The following is an 18,095-nucleotide window of genomic DNA, read 5'->3' as shown; positions in this document are numbered from 1 at the left end:
TAGAGAGGTAGGCTGTGTGAGAGATATAATCATGTCATACTAACTGCTGTCATACTAACTCTGTGTTATAGAGAGGTAGGCTGTGTGAGAGATATAATCATGTATAACTCACTAACATGCTGTAATACTAACTCTGTGTTATAGAGAGGTAGGCTGTGTGAGAGATATAATCATGTCATACTAACTCTGTGTTATAGAGAGGTAGGCTGTGTGAGAGATATAATCATGTCATACTAACTGCTGTCATACTAACTCTGTGTTATAGAGAGGTAGGCTGTGTGAGAGATATAATCATGTATAACTCACTAACATGCTGTCATACTAACTCTGTGTTATAGAGAGGTAGGCTGTGTGAGAGATATAATCATGTATAACTCACTAACATGCTGTAATACTAACTCTGTGTTATAGAGAGGTAGGCTGTGTGAGAGATATAATCATGTATAACTCACTAACATGCTGTCATACTAACTCTGTGTTATAGAGAGGTAGGCTGTGTGAGAGATATAATCATGTATAACTCACTAACATGCTGTCATACTAACCCTGTGTTATAGAGAGGTAGGCTGTGTGAGAGATATAATCATGTATAACTCACTAACATGCTGTAATACTAACCCTGTGTTATAGAGAGGTAGGCTGTGTGAGAGATATAATCATGTATAACTCACTAACATGCTGTCATACTAACTCTGTGTTATAGAGAGGTAGGCTGTGTGAGAGATATAATCATGTATAACTCACTAACATGCTGTCATACTAACTCTGTGTTATAGAGAGGTAGGCTGTGTGAGAGATATAATCATGTATAACTCACTAACATGCTGTCATACTAACTCTGTGTTATAGAGAGGTAGGCTGTGTGAGAGATATAATCATGTATAACTCACTAACATGCTGTAATACTAACCCTGTGTTATAGAGAGGTAGGCTGTGTGAGAGATATAATCATGTCATACTAACATGCTGTCATACTAACTCTGTGTTATAGAGAGGTAGGCTGTGTGAGAGATATAATCATGTATAACTCACTAACATGCTGTCATACTAACTCTGTGTTATAGAGAGGTAGGCTGTGTGAGAGATATAATCATGTCATACTAACTCTGTGTTATAGAGAGGTAGGCTGTGTGAGAGATATAATCATGTATAACTCACTAACATGCTGTCATACTAACTCTGTGTTATAGAGAGGTAGGCTGTGTGAGAGATATAATCATGTAATACTAACTCTGTGTTATAGAGAGGTAGGCTGTGTGAGAGATATAATCATGTAATACTCACTAACATGCTGTAATACTAACTCTGTGTTATAGAGAGGTAGGCTGTGTGAGAGATATAATCATGTCATACTAACTCTGTGTTATAGAGAGGTAGGCTGTGTGAGAGATATAATCATGTATAACTCACTAACATGCTGTCATACTAACTCTGTGTTATAGAGAGGTAGGCTGTGTGAGAGATATAATCATGTAATACTAACTCTGTGTTATAGAGAGGTAGGCTGTGTGAGAGATATAATCATGTCATACTAACTGCTGTCATACTAACTCTGTGTTATAGAGAGGTAGGCTGTGTGAGAGATATAATCATGTCATACTAACTGCTGTCATACTAACTCTGTGTTATAGAGAGGTAGGCTGTGTGAGAGATATAATCATGTATAACTCACTAACATGCTGTAATACTAACCCTGTGTTATAGAGAGGTAGGCTGTGTGAGAGATATAATCATGTAATACTCACTAACATGCTGTCATACTAACTCTGTGTTATAGAGAGGTAGGCTGTGTGAGAGATATAATCATGTATAACTCACTAACATGCTGTCATACTAACTCTGTGTTATAGAGAGGTAGGCTGTGTGAGAGATATAATCATGTAATACTAACTCTGTGTTATAGAGAGGTAGGCTGTGTGAGAGATATAATCATGTCATACTAACTCTGTGTTATAGAGAGGTAGGCTGTGTGAGAGATATAATCATGTAATACTCACTAACATGCTGTCATACTAACTCTGTGTTATAGAGAGGTAGGCTGTGTGAGAGATATAATCATGTAATACTAACTGCTGTCATACTAACTCTGTGTTATAGAGAGGTAGGCTGTGTGAGAGATATAATCATGTAATACTAACATGCTGTCATACTAACTCTGTGTTATAGAGAGGTAGGCTGTGTGAGAGATATAATCATGTAATACTAACTGCTGTCATACTAACTCTGTGTTATAGAGAGGTAGGCTGTGTGAGAGATATAATCATGTATAACTCACTAACATGCTGTCATACTAACTCTGTGTTATAGAGAGGTAGGCTGTGTGAGAGATATAATCATGTCATACTAACTCTGTGTTATAGAGAGGTAGGCTGTGTGAGAGATATAATCATGTAATACTCACTAACATGCTGTCATACTAACTCTGTGTTATAGAGAGGTAGGCTGTGTGAGAGATATAATCATGTATAACTCACTAACATGCTGTCATACTAACTGTATAACTCTGTGTGTTCTGCTGTTGCAGCCAGAGAACGTTGTCTTAATGCTACAGGTAAAGTCACCATACAGCCACTATAATACACCCACACCCACTATAATACACCCACACCCACTACAATACACCCACACCCACTATAATACACCCATACCCACTATAATACACCCACACCCACTATAATACACCCACACCCACTACAATACACCCACACCCACTATAATACACCCATACCCACTATAATACACCCACACCCACTATAATACACCCATACCCACTATAATACACCCACACCCACTATAATACACCCACACCCACTACAATACACCCACACCCACTATAATACACCCATACCCACTATAATACACCCACACCCACTATAATACACCCATACCCACTATAATACACCCACACCCACTATAATACACCCACACCCACTACAATACACCCACACCCACTATAATACACCCATACCCACTATAATACACCCACACCAACTATAATACACCCACACCCACTATAATACACCCACACCCACTATAATACACCCACACCCATTATAATACACCCACACCCACTATAATACACCCACTATAATACACCCACTATAATACACCCACACCCACTATAATACACCCACACCCACTATAATACACCCACACCCATTATAATACACCCACGCCCAATATAATACACCCACACCCACTACAATACACCCACACCCACTATAATACACCATACCCACTATAATACACCCACACCCACTATAATACACCCACACCCACTATAATACACCCACACCCACTACAATACACCCACACCCACTATAATACACCCATACCCACTATAATACACCCACACCCACTATAATACACCCACACCCACTATAATACACCCACTATAATACACCCACTACAATACACACATACCCACTATAATACACCCACACTCACTATAATTCACCCACTATAATACACCCACACCCACTATAATACACCCACTATAATACACCCACACCCACTATAATACACCCACTATAATACACCCACTATAATACACCCGCTGTAATACACCCACTATAATACACCCACTATAATACACCCATACCCACTATAATACACCCACACCCACTATAATACACCCACACCCACTACAATACACCCACACCCACTATAATACACCCATACCCACTATAATACACCCACACCCACTATAATACACCCACACCCACTATAATACACCCACTATAATACACCCACTACAATACACACATACCCACTATAATACACCCACACTCACTATAATTCACCCACTATAATACACCCACACCCACTATAATACACCCACTATAATACACCCACTATAATACACCCGCTGTAATACACCCACTATAATACACCCACTATAATACACCCACACCCACTATAATACACCCACACCCACTATAATACACCCACTGTAATACACCCACTATAATACACCCACTGTAATACACCCACTATAATACACCCACTATAATACACCCACTATAATACACCCACACCCACTATAATACACCCACTATAATACACCCACTATAATACACCCACACCCACTATAATACACCCACTATAATACACCCACTATAATACACCCACTATAATACACCCACTGTAATACACCCACTATAATACACCCACTATAATACACCCACTATAATACACCCACACCCACTATAATACACCCACACCCACTATAATACACCCACACCCACTATAATACATCCACTATAATTCACCTCCTAAGACAGACAGACAGACAGACAGACAGACAGACAGACAGACAGACAGACAGACAGACAGACAGACAGACAGACAGACAGACAGACAGACAGACAGACAGACAGACAGACAGACAGACAGCTAGCCGGTCAGACAGGTAGTTATCTCTCTAACCGACAGGTATTTATCTCTCTAACAGACAGGTAGTTATCTCTCTAACCGACAGGTAGTTATCTCTCTAACCGACAGGTATTTATCTCTCTAACAGACAGGTAGTTATCTATCTAACAGACAGGTAGTTATCTCTCTAACAGACAGGTAGTTATCTCTCTAACAGACAGGTAGTTATCTCTCTAACAGACGGGTAGTTATCTCTCTAACAGACAGGTAGTTATCTCTCTAACAGACAGGTAGTTATCTCTCTAACAGACAGGTAGTTATCTCTCTAACCGACAGGTATTTATCTCTCTAACAGACAGGTAGTTATCTCTCTAACAGACAGGTAGTTATCTCTCTAACAGACAGGTAGTTATCTCTCTAACAGACAGGTAGTTATCTCTAACAGACAGGTAGTTATCTCTCTAACAGACGGGTAGTTATCTCTCTAACAGACAGGTAGTTATCTCTCTAACAGACAGGTAGTTATCTCTCTAACCGACAGGTAGTTATCTCTCTAACCGACAGGTAGTTATCTCTCTAACAGACAGGTAGTTATCTCTCTAATAATGTGGTATCTGTCCTCCTGCAGACAATCTACTATGAGGCGGGCTTCCTGTTGTGTGTGAGTCTGGGCTGTGTATTCCTGGTGTTGACCCCCGTGGTAGGACTGTGTTTCTGTGTGTGTCGCTGCTGTGAGAACTGTGGAGGGGAGATGCACCAGAGACAGGGGAAGAACCCAGACTGTCAGAGAGGATTCTACACGGCCGCTCTCATCACCACCTCCGTATTCATCACGTAAGACCTTCCCCTGACCCCTGACCTCTGACCTTAACTCTAACTACATGTAACCCTTCTACACCACCGCTCTCATCACCACCTCCATATTCAGTATTAGTTTGTGTTCAGTATTAGAGTGTGTTCAGTATTAGAGTGTGTTCAGTATTAGAGTGTGTTCAGTATTAGAGTGTGTTCAGTATTAGATTGTGTTCAGTATTAGAGTGTGTTCAGTATTAGAGTGTGTTCAGTATTAGATTGTGTTCAGTATTAGAGTGTGTTCAGTATTAGAGTGTGTTCAGTATTAGAGTGTGTTCAGTATTAGAGTGTGTTCAGTATTAGTGTGTTCAGTATCAGTGTGTTCAGTATTAGATTGTGTTCAGTATTAGAGTGTGTTCAGTATTAGTGTGTTCAGTATTAGAGTGTGTTCAGTATTAGAGTGTGTTCAGTATTAGATTGTGTTCAGTATTAGAGTGTGTTCAGTATTAGAGTGTGTTCAGTATTAGTTTGTGTTCAGTATTAGAGTGTGTTCAGTATTAGAGTGTGTTCAGTATCAGTGTGTTCAGTATTAGAGTGTGTTCAGTATTAGAGTGTGTTCAGTATTAGTGTGTGTTCAGTATTAGAGTGTGTTCAGTATTAGATTGTGTTCAGTATTAGATTGTGTTCAGTATTAGAGTGTGTTCAGTATTAGAGTGTGTTCAGTGTTAGTGTGTTCAGTATTAGAGTGTGTTCAGTATTAGTTTGTGTTCAGTATTAGAGTGTGTTCAGTATTAGAGTGTGTTCAGTATTAGAGTGTGTTCAGTATTAGAGTGTGTTCAGTATTAGAGTGTGTTCAGTATTAGAGTGTGTTCAGTATTAGTGTGTTCAGTATTAGAGTGTGTTCAGTATTAGAGTGTGTTCAGTATTAGAGTGTGTTCAGTATTAGATTGTGTTCAGTATTAGAGTGTGTTCAGTATTAGAGTGTGTTCAGTATTAGAGTGTGTTCAGTATTAGAGTGTGTTCAGTATTAGAGTGTGTTCAGTATTAGTGTGTTCAGTATTAGAGTGTGTTCAGTGTTAGAGTGTGTTCAGTATTAGAGTGTGTTCAGTATTAGAGAGTGTTCAGTATTAGAGTGTGTTCAGTATTAGAGTGTGTTCAGTATTAGAGTGTGTTCAGTATTAGAGTGTGTTCAGTATTAGAGTGTGTTCAGTATTAGTGTGTGTTCAGTATTAGAGTGTGTTCAGTATTAGAGAGTGTTCAGTATTAGATTGTGTTCAGTATTAGAGTGTGTTCAGTATTAGAGTGTGTTCAGTATTAGAGTGTGTTCAGTATTAGTGTGTGTTCAGTATTAGAGTGTGTTCAGTATTAGAGAGTGTTCAGTATTAGATTGTGTTCAGTATTAGAGTGTGTTCAGTATTAGAGTGTGTTCAGTATTAGAGTGTGTTCAGTATTAGAGTGTGTTCAGTATTAGTTTGTGTTCAGTATTAGAGTGTGTTCAGTATTAGTGTGTTCAGTATTAGATCGTGTTCAGTATTAGAGTGTGTTCAGTATTAGATTGTGTTCAGTGTTATCTCTAGTGGATCAGTTTGTCCGTGGAGACAGTGTCCTCTATTGGCCAGTGGTTGTAACTGCAGTCTGTCATATCAGAACCTGCCTGTCTGTCACATCAGAACCTGCCTGTCTGTAGCTGCTGTGTGTCACATCAGAACCTGCCTGTGTGTCACATCAGAACCTGCCTGTGTGTAGCTGCTGTCTGTCACATCAGAACCTGCCTGTCTGTCACATCAGAACCTGCCTGTCTGTCACATCAGAACCTGCCTGTGTGTAGCTGCTGTCTGTCACATCAGAACCTGCCTGTCTGTCATATCAGAACCTGCCTGTCTGTAGCTGCTGTCTGTCACATCAGAACCTGCCTGTGTGTAGCTGCTGTCTTTCACATCAGAACCTGCCTGTGTGTAGCTGCTGTCCGTCACATCAGAACCTGCCTGTGTGTAGCTGCTGTCTGTCACATCAGAACCTGCCTGTCTGTCACATCAGAACCTGCCTGTCTGTCATATCAGAACCTGCCTGTGTGTAGCTGCTGTCTGTCACATCAGAACCTGCCTGTCTGTCATATCAGAACCTGCCTGTGTGTAGCTGCTGTCTGTCACATCAGAACCTGCCTGTCTGTCACATCAGAACCTGCCTGTGTGTAGCTGCTGTCTGTCACATCAGAACCTGCCTGTGTGTAGCTGCAGTCTGTCACATCAGAACCTGCCTGTCTGTCACATCAGAACCTGCCTGTGTGTAGCTGCTGTCTGTCACATCAGAACCTGCCTGTCTGTCACATCAGAACCTGCCTGTCTGTCACATCAGAACCTGCCTGTGTGTAGCTGCTATCTGTCACATCAGAACCTGCCTGTGTGTAGCTGCTGTCTGTCACATCAGAACCTGCCTGTGTGTAGCTGCTGTCTGTCACATCAGAACCTGCCTGTCTGTCATATCAGAACCTGCCTGTGTGTAGCTGCTGTCTGTCACATCAGAACCTGCCTGTCTGTCACATCAGAACCTGCCTGTGTGTAGCTGCTGTCTGTCACATCAGAACCTGCCTGTCTGTCACATCAGAACCTGCCTGTGTGTAGCTGCTGTCTGTCACATCAGAACCTGCCTGTGTGTAGCTGCTGTCTGTCACATCAGAACCTGCCTGTGTGTAGCTGCTGTCTGTCACATCAGAACCTGCCTGTCTGTCACATCAGAACCTGCCTGTCTGTCACATCAGAACCTGCCTGTGTGTAGCTGCTGTCTGTCACATCAGAACCTGCCTGTGTGTAGCTGCTGTCTGTCACATCAGAACCTGCCTGTCTGTCACATCAGAACCTGCCTGTGTGTCACATCAGAACCTGCCTGTGTGTAGCTGCTGTCTGTCACATCAGAACCTGCCTGTCTGTCACATCGGAACCTGCCTGTGTGTAGCTGCTGTCTCTCACATCAGAACCTGCCTGTGTGTAGCTGCTGTCTGTCACATCAGAACCTGCCTGTCTGTCACATCAGAACCTGCCTGTCTGTCACATCAGAACCTGCCTGTGTGTAGCTGCTGTCTGTCACATCAGAACCTGCCTGTCTGTCACATCAGAACCTGCCTGTCTGTCACATCAGAACCTGCCTGTGTGTAGCTGCTGTCTTTCACATCAGAACCTGCCTGTGTGTAGCTGCTGTCTGTCACATCAGAACCTGCCTGTGTGTAGTTGCGGTCTGTCACATCAGAACCTGCCTGTGTGTAGCTGCTGTCTGTCACATCAGAACCTGCCTGTGTGTAGCTGCTGTCTGTCATATCAGAACCTGCCTGTGTGTTGTAGGACTGGGGTGCTGATAGCGCATGCTGCCAACCACAACATCACGTCTCAGATCAAGTCCACACGCCGTTTCATCAGCACCAACATGAGAGACCTGAAGACCTTCGCTAACAACACACCGGCGGTACACACACACACACACACACACACACACACACACACACACACACACACACACACACACACACACACACACACACACACACACACACACACACACACACACACACACACACACACACACACACACACACACACACACACACACACACACTCTCAAACTGTCTTTCTCTCTCACACTGCTGTAGTGTTTGACACTGTGTGTGTGTGTGTGTGTGTGTGTGTGTGTGTGTGTGTGTGTGTGTGTGTGTGTGTGTGTGTGTGTGTGTGTGTGTGTGTGTGTGTGTGTGTGTGTGTGTGTGTCCTGCAGCAAATAGACCATCTGACGGCCCAGTACACTACAGCTAAGAATAAAGTCCTGTCTGACCTGGACAGTGAGTATGAGATACATGATAATGCTATGGTAATGCTGCGGTAATGCTGTGGTAATGCCATGGTAATGACGTGGTAATGTTGTGGTAATGTAGTGGTAATGCTGCGGTAATGATGTGGTTATGCCGTGGTCATTGATTTGTTTACATGTCACAATACCAGTCATTTAGCAGAGCTGCTTACAGGACCAGTTCATGTTGTCAGACATCGGTCCTCTGTTGGGTGTCTGGAGAATAATGTTGTGGTAATGCTGTGGTAATGTTGTTGTCAGACATCGGGCCTCTGTTGGGTGTCTGGAGAATAATGTTGTGGTAATGCTGTGGTAATGTTGTTGTCAGACATCGGGCCTCTGTTGGGTGTCTGGAGAATAATGTTGTGGTAATGCTGTGGTAATGTTGTTGTCAGACATCGGTCCTCTGTTGGGTGTCTGGAGAATAATGTTGTGTTAATGCTGTGGTAATGCTGTGGTAATGTTGTTGTTAGACATCGGTCCTCTGTTGGGCGGCAGGAGAATAATGCTATGGTAATGCTGTGGTAATGTTGTTGTTAGACATCGGGCCTCTGTTGGGTAGGAGGAGAATAATGTTGTGGTAATGCTGTGGTAATGTTGTTGTTAGACATCGGTCCTCTGTTGGGCGGCAGGAGAATAATGCTATGGTAATGCTGTGGTAAGGCTGTGGTAAGGCTGTGGTAATGCTGTGGTAATGTTGTTGTCAGACATCGGTCCTATGTTGGGTGGCAGGAGAATAATGCTGTGGTAATGCTGTGGTAATGCTGTGGTAATGCTGTTGTCAGACATCGGTCCTCTGTTGGGTGGCAGGAGAATAATGCTATGGTAATGCTGTGGTAATGCTGTGGTAAGGCTGTGGTAATGCTGTGGTAATGTTGTTGTCAGACATCGGTCCTATGTTGGGTGGCAGGAGAATAATGCTATGGTAATGCTGTGGTAATGCTGTGGTAATGCTGTTGTCAGACATCGGTCCTCTGTTGGGTGGCAGGAGAATAATGATATGGTAATACTGTGGTAATGTTGTGGCAATGTTGTGGTAATGTTGTTGTCAGACATCTGCCCTGTTGGGTGGGAGGAGAATAATGCTGTGGTAATGCTGTGGTAATGTTGTTGTCAGACAACGGTCCTCTGTTGGGTGGGAGGAGAATAATGCTGTGGTAATGTTGTTTTCAGACATCGGGCCTCTGTTGGGTGGCAGGAGAATAATGCTGTGGTAATGCTGTGATAATGTTGTTGTCAGACATCGGTCCTCTGTTGGGTGGGAGGAAAATAATGTTTTGTTAATGCTATGATAATGTTGTGTTAATGCTATGGTAATGTTGTGTTAATGCTATGGTAACAATGTGGTCATGTTATGGTAATGATGTGGTAATGATATGATAATGTTGTGTTAATGTCATGGTAATGTTGTGTTAATGCTATGGTAACGATGTGGTAATGTTATGGTAATGATGTGGTAATGATATGATAATGTTGTGTTAGTGCTGTGGTAATGTTGTGGCAATGCTGTGGTAATGTTGTGGTAATGCTGAGGTAATGCTATGGTAATGCTGTGGTAATGCTGTTGTCAGACATCGGGCCTCTGTTGGGTGGGAGGATCCAGACTCAGCTGGAGAAGGAGGTAGTTCCTTCTCTGGACACAGCTCTGCGCATGGCTGGAGGTAACCACCCTTTATAACACATTATAACACATTTACCAACTTTTTTACACTCTTGTGACACCTTATAGCACCTTTATAACATAAGCAATGCCTTATAACACCTTATAGCACCTTTATAACATAAACAATGCCTTATAACACCGTATACCATCTTTATAACATAAACAATGCCTTGTAACACCTTATAGCACCTTTATAACATAAACAATGCCTTATAACACCTTATAGCACCTTTATAACATAAACAATGCCTTATAACACCTTATAGCACCTTTATAACACCTTATAGCACCTTTATAACATAAACAATGCCTTATAACACCTTATAGCACCTTTATAACATAAACAATGCCTTATAACACCTTATACGATCTTTATAACATAAACAATGCCTTATAACACCTTATAGCACCTTTATAACATAAACAATGCCTTATAACACCTTATAGCACCTTTATAACATAAACAATGCCTTATAACACCTTATAGCACCTTTATAACACCTTATAGCACCTTTATAACATAAACAATGCCTTATTATATATTATTATAACACCTTATAGCACCTTTATAACATAAACAATGCCTTATAACACCTTATAGCACCTTTATAACATAAACAATGCCTTATAACACCTTATAGCACCTTTATAACATAAACAATGCCTTATAACACCTTATAGCACCTTTATAACACCTTATAGCACCTTTATAACATAAACAATGCCTTATAACACCTTATAGCACCTTTATAACACCTTATAGCACCTTTATAACATAAACAATGCCTTATAACACCTTATAGCATCTTTATAACATAAACAATGCCTTATAACACCTTATAGCACCTTTATAACATAAACAATGCCTTATAACACCTTATAGCACCTTTATAACATAAACAATGCCTTATAACACCTTATAGCACCTTTATAACATAAACAATGCCTTATAACACCTTATAGCACCTTTATAACACCTTATAGCACCTTTATAAGATAAACAATGCCTTATAACACCTTATAGCACCTTTATAACATAAACAATGCCTTATAACACCTTATAGCACCTTTATAACACCTTATAGCACCTTTATAACATAAACAATGCCTTATAACACCTTATAGCACCTTTATAACATAAACAATGCCTTATAACACCTTATAGCACCTTTATAACATAAACAATGCCTTATAACACCTTATAGCACCTTTATAACATAAACAATGCCTTATAACACATTTAAAATCAACTGTTTATAACACTGTATATCAACGTAACTCCCTTATAACATATTTATAACACATTATAGCACCTTTATAACACCTTATAGCACCTTTATAACATAAACAATGCCTTATAACACATTTAAAATCAACTGTTTATAACACTGTATATCAACGTAACTCCCTTATAACATATTTATAACACATTATAGCACCTTTATTACACAAACAACAGTTTATAACACCCTTAACAGATTTATAACACAAACACCTTATAACACCCTAAACAGATTTATAACACATTATAACTCCCTTATAACACTCCGTATCACCTTCATAACTAATTACTAATACCTTTAACACCCACTACATGGTCAGATATGGCATGAAAATGCATCGTTACAGCTACTACCGTTATAGCATTATAATACCTCGTTACTGCTACTACAGTTATAGCATTATAATACCTTGTTACTACTACTACATTATAATACCTCGTTACTGCTATAACATTATAATACCTTGTTACTGCTACAACATTATAATACCTCGTTACTGCTACAACATTATAATACCTCGTTACTGCTACAACATTATAACATTATAATACCTCGTTACTGCTACAACAGTTATAACATTATAATACCTCATTACTGCTACAACATTATAATACCTCGTTACTGCTACAACATTATAATACCTCGTTACTGCTACAACATTATAATACCTCGTTACTACTACAACATTATAATACCTCGTTACTACTACAACATTATAATACCTCATTACTGCTACAACAGTTATAACATTATAATACCTCGTTACTGCTACAACATTATAATACCTTGTTACTGCTACAACATTATAATACCTCGTTACTGCTACAACATTATAATACCTCGTTACTGCTACAACAGTTATAACATTATAATACCTCGTTACTGCTACAACATTATAATACCTCGTTACTGCTACAACATTATAATACCTCGTTACTGCTACAACATTATAATACCTCGTTACTGCTACAACATTATAATACCTCGTTACTGCTACAACATTATAATACCTCGTTACTGCTACAACAGTTATAACATTATAATACCTCGTTACTGCTACAACAGTTATAACATTATAATACCTTGTTACTGCTACAACATTATAATACCTTGTTACTGCTACAACATTATAATACCTCGTTACTGCTACAACATTATAATACCTCGTTACTGCTACAACAGTTATAACATTATAATACCTTGTTACTGCTACAACAGTTATAATACCTCGTTACTGCTACAACATTATAATACCTCGTTACTGCTACAACATTATAATACCTTGTTACTGCTACAACATTATAATACCTTGTTACTGCTACAACATTATAATACCTCATTACTGCTACAACAGTTATAATACCTCATTACTGCTACAACATTATAATACCTCGTTACTGCTACAACATTATAATACCTTGTTACTGCTACAACATTATAATACCTCGTTACTGCTACAACATTATAATACCTTGTTACTGCTACAACATTATAATACCTCATTACTGCTACAACATTATAATACCTCGTTACTACTACAACATTATAATACCTCGTTACTGCTACAACATTATAACATTATAATACCTCGTTACTGCTACAACAGTTATAACATTATAATACCTTGTTACTGCTACAACAGTTATAACATTATAATACCTTGTTACTGCTACAACATTATAATACCTCGTTACTGCTACAACAGTTATAACATTATAATACCTTGTTACTGCTACAACATTATAATACCTCGTTACTGCTACAACATTATAATACCTCGTTACTGCTACAACATTATAATACCTCGTTACTGCTACAACATTATAATACCTCGTTACTGCTACAACAGTTATAACATTATAATACCTTGTTACTGCTACAACATTATAATACCTCGTTACTGCTACAACATTATAATACCTCGTTACTGCTACAACATTATAATACCTTGTTACTGCTACAACATTATAATACCTCATTACTGCTACAACATTATAACATTATAATACCTCGTTACTGCTACAACAGTTATAACATTATAATACCTCGTTACTGCTACAACATTATAACATTATAATACCTCGTTACTGCTACAACATTATAATACCTTGTTACTGCTACAACATTATAATACCTTGTTACTGCTACAACATTATAATACCTCGTTACTGCTACAACAGCTATAACATTATAATACCTCGTTACTGCTACAACAGCTATAACATTATAATACCTCGTTACTGCTATAACATTATAATACCTCGTTACTGCTACAACATTATAATACCTCGTTACTGCTACAACAGTTATAACATTATAATACCTCGTTACTGCTACAACATTATAATACCTCATTACTGCTACAACATTATAATACCTCGTTACTGCTACAACATTATAATACCTCGTTACTGCTACAACATTATAACATTATAATACCTCGTTACTGCTACAACATTATAATACCTCGTTACTGCTACAACATTATAATACCTTGTTACTGCTATAACATTATAATACCTCGTTACTGCTACAACATTATAATACCTCGTTACTGCTACAACATTATAATACCTCGTTACTGCTACAACATTATAATACCTCGTTACTGCTACAACATTATAATACCTCGTTACTGCTACAACATTATAATACCTCGTTACTGCTACAACATTATAACATTATAATACCTCGTTACTGCTATAACATTATAATACCTCGTTACTGCTACAACATTATAACATTATAATACCTCGTTACTGCTACAACATTATAATACCTTGTTACTGCTACAACAGTTATAATACCTCATTACTGCTACAACAGTTATAATACCTCATTACTGCTACAACATTATAATACCTCGTTACTGCTACAACATTATAATACCTCGTTACTGCTACAACATTATAATACCTCGTTACTGCTACAACATTATAACATTATAATACCTCGTTACTGCTATAACATTATAATACCTCGTTACTGCTACAACATTATAACATTATAATACCTCGTTACTGCTATAACATTATAATACCTCGTTACTGCTACAACATTATAACATTATAATACCTCGTTACTGCTATAACATTATAATACCTCGTTACTGCTACAACATTATAACATTATAATACCTCGTTACTGCTACAACATTATAACATTATAATACCTCGTTACTGCTACAACATTATAACATTATAATACCTCGTTACTGCTACAACAGTTATAACATTATAATACCTTGTTACTGCTACAACATTATAATACCTCGTTACTGCTACAACAGTTATAACATTATAATACCTTGTTACTGCTACAACAGTTATAACATTATAATACCTTGTTACTGCTACAACATTATAATACCTCGTTACTGCTACAACATTATAATACCTCGTTACTGCTACAACATTATAATACCTCGTTACTGCTACAACATTATAATACCTCGTTACTGCTACAACATTATAATACCTCGTTACTGCTACAACATTATAATACCTTGTTACTGCTACAACAATATAATACCTCGTTACTGCTACAACATTATAATACCTCGTTACTGCTACAACATTATAATACCTCGTTACTGCTACAACATTATAATACCTTGTTACTGCTACAACATTATAATACCTCGTTACTGCTACAACATTATAATACCTCGTTACTGCTACAACAGTTATAACATTATAATACCTTGTTACTGCTACAACAGTTATAACATTATAATACCTTGTTACTGCTACAACAGTTATAACATTATAATACCTTGTTACTGCTACAACATTATAATACCTCGTTACTGCTACAACATTATAATACCTTGTTACTGCTACAACAGTTATACCATTATAATACCTCATTACTGCTACAACATTATAATACCTCGTTACTGCTACAACAGTTATACCATTATAATACCTCATTACTGCTACAACATTATAATACCTCGTTACTGCTACAACATTATAATACCTCGTTACTGCTACAACATTATAATACCTCGTTACTGCTACAACATTATAATACCTCGTTACTGCTACAACATTATAACATTATAATACCTCGTTACTGCTACAACATTATAATACCTTGTTACTGCTACAACATTATAACATTATAATACCTCGTTACTGCTACAACAGTTATAACATTATAATACCTCGTTACTGCTACAACATTATAATACCTCGTTACTGCTACAACATTATAATACCTTGTTACTGCTACAACATTATAATACCTCGTTACTGCTACAACATTATAATACCTCGTTACTGCTACAACAGTTATAACATTATAATACCTTGTTACTGCTACAACAGCTATAACATTATAATACCTCGTTACTGCTACAACAGCTATAACATTATAATACCTCGTTACTGCTATAACATTATAATACCTCGTTACTGCTACAACATTATAATACCTCGTTACTGCTACAACAGTTATAACATTATAATACCTCGTTACTGCTACAACATTATAATACCTCATTACTGCTACAACATTATAATACCTCGTTACTGCTACAACATTATAATACCTTGTTACTGCTACAACATTATAATACCTCGTTACTGCTACAACATTATAATACCTCGTTACTGCTACAACATTATAATACCTCGTTACTGCTACAACATTATAATACCTCGTTACTGCTACAACATTATAATACCTCGTTACTGCTACAACATTATAATACCTCGTTACTGCTACAACATTATAATACCTCGTTACTGCTACAACAGTTATAACATTATAATACCTCGTTACTGCTACAACATTATAATACCTCGTTACTGCTACAACATTATAATACCTCGTTACTGCTACAACATTATAACATTATAATACCTCGTTACTGCTATAACATTATAATACCTCGTTACTGCTACAACATTATAACATTATAATACCTCGTTACTGCTACAACATTATAATACCTTGTTACTGCTACAACAGTTATAATACCTCATTACTGCTACAACATTATAATACCTCATTACTGCTACAACATTATAATACCTCGTTACAACATTATAATACCTCATTACTGCTACAACATTATAATACCTCATTACTGCTACAACATTATAATACCTCGTTACTGCTACAACATTATAATACCTCGTTACTGCTACAACATTATAATACCTCGTTACTGCTACAACATTATAACATTATAATACCTCGTTACTGCTATAACATTATAATACCTCGTTACTGCTACAACATTATAACATTATAATACCTCGTTACTGCTATAACATTATAATACCTCGTTACTGCTACAACATTATAACATTATAATACCTCGTTACTGCTACAACATTATAACATTATAATACCTCGTTACTGCTACAACATTATAACATTATAATACCTCGTTACTGCTATAACATTATAATACCTCATTACTGCTATAACATTATAATACCTCATTACTGCTATAACATTATAATACCTCATTAATGCTATAACATTATAATACCTCGTTACTGCTATAATATTATAATACCTCGTTACTGCTACAACATTATAACATTATAATACCTCGTTACTGCTATAACATTATAATACCTCGTTACTGCTACAACATTATAACATTATAATACCTCGTTACTGCTACAACATTATAACATTATAATACCTCGTTACTGCTACAACATTATAACATTATAATACCTCGTTACTGCTACAACATTATAACATTATAATACCTCGTTACTGCTACAACATTATAACATTATAATACCTCGTTACTGCTACAACATTATAACATTATAATACCTCGTTACTGCTATAACATTATAATACCTCATTACTGCTACAACAGTTATAACATTATAATACCTTGTTACTGCTACAACATTATAATACCTCGTTACTGCTACAACATTATAATACCTTGTTACTGCTACAACATTATAATACCTTGTTACTGCTACAACATTATAACATTATAATACCTCGTTACTGCTACAACATTATAATACCTCGTTACTGCTACAACATTATAATACCTCATTACTGCTACAACATTATAATACCTCATTACTGCTACAACATTATAATACCTCGTTACTGCTACAACATTATAATACCTCGTTACTGCTACAACATTATAATACCTC

General features: G+C 37.6%; 1 pseudogene; it reads left to right on the top strand.

The window, feature by feature from the left end:
- The window catches only part of LOC124020267, an 81,607-nt pseudogene that overhangs the window by 16,172 nt on the left and 47,340 nt on the right, over positions 1 to 18,095 (top strand).

This window comes from Oncorhynchus gorbuscha, unplaced genomic scaffold (assembly GCF_021184085.1).
Source record: "Oncorhynchus gorbuscha isolate QuinsamMale2020 ecotype Even-year unplaced genomic scaffold, OgorEven_v1.0 Un_scaffold_788, whole genome shotgun sequence".
NCBI lineage: Eukaryota > Metazoa > Chordata > Actinopteri > Salmoniformes > Salmonidae > Oncorhynchus > Oncorhynchus gorbuscha.
The sequence above is the reverse complement of the archived record's forward strand: the minus strand, read 5'-3'. Positions and strand labels throughout refer to the sequence as shown.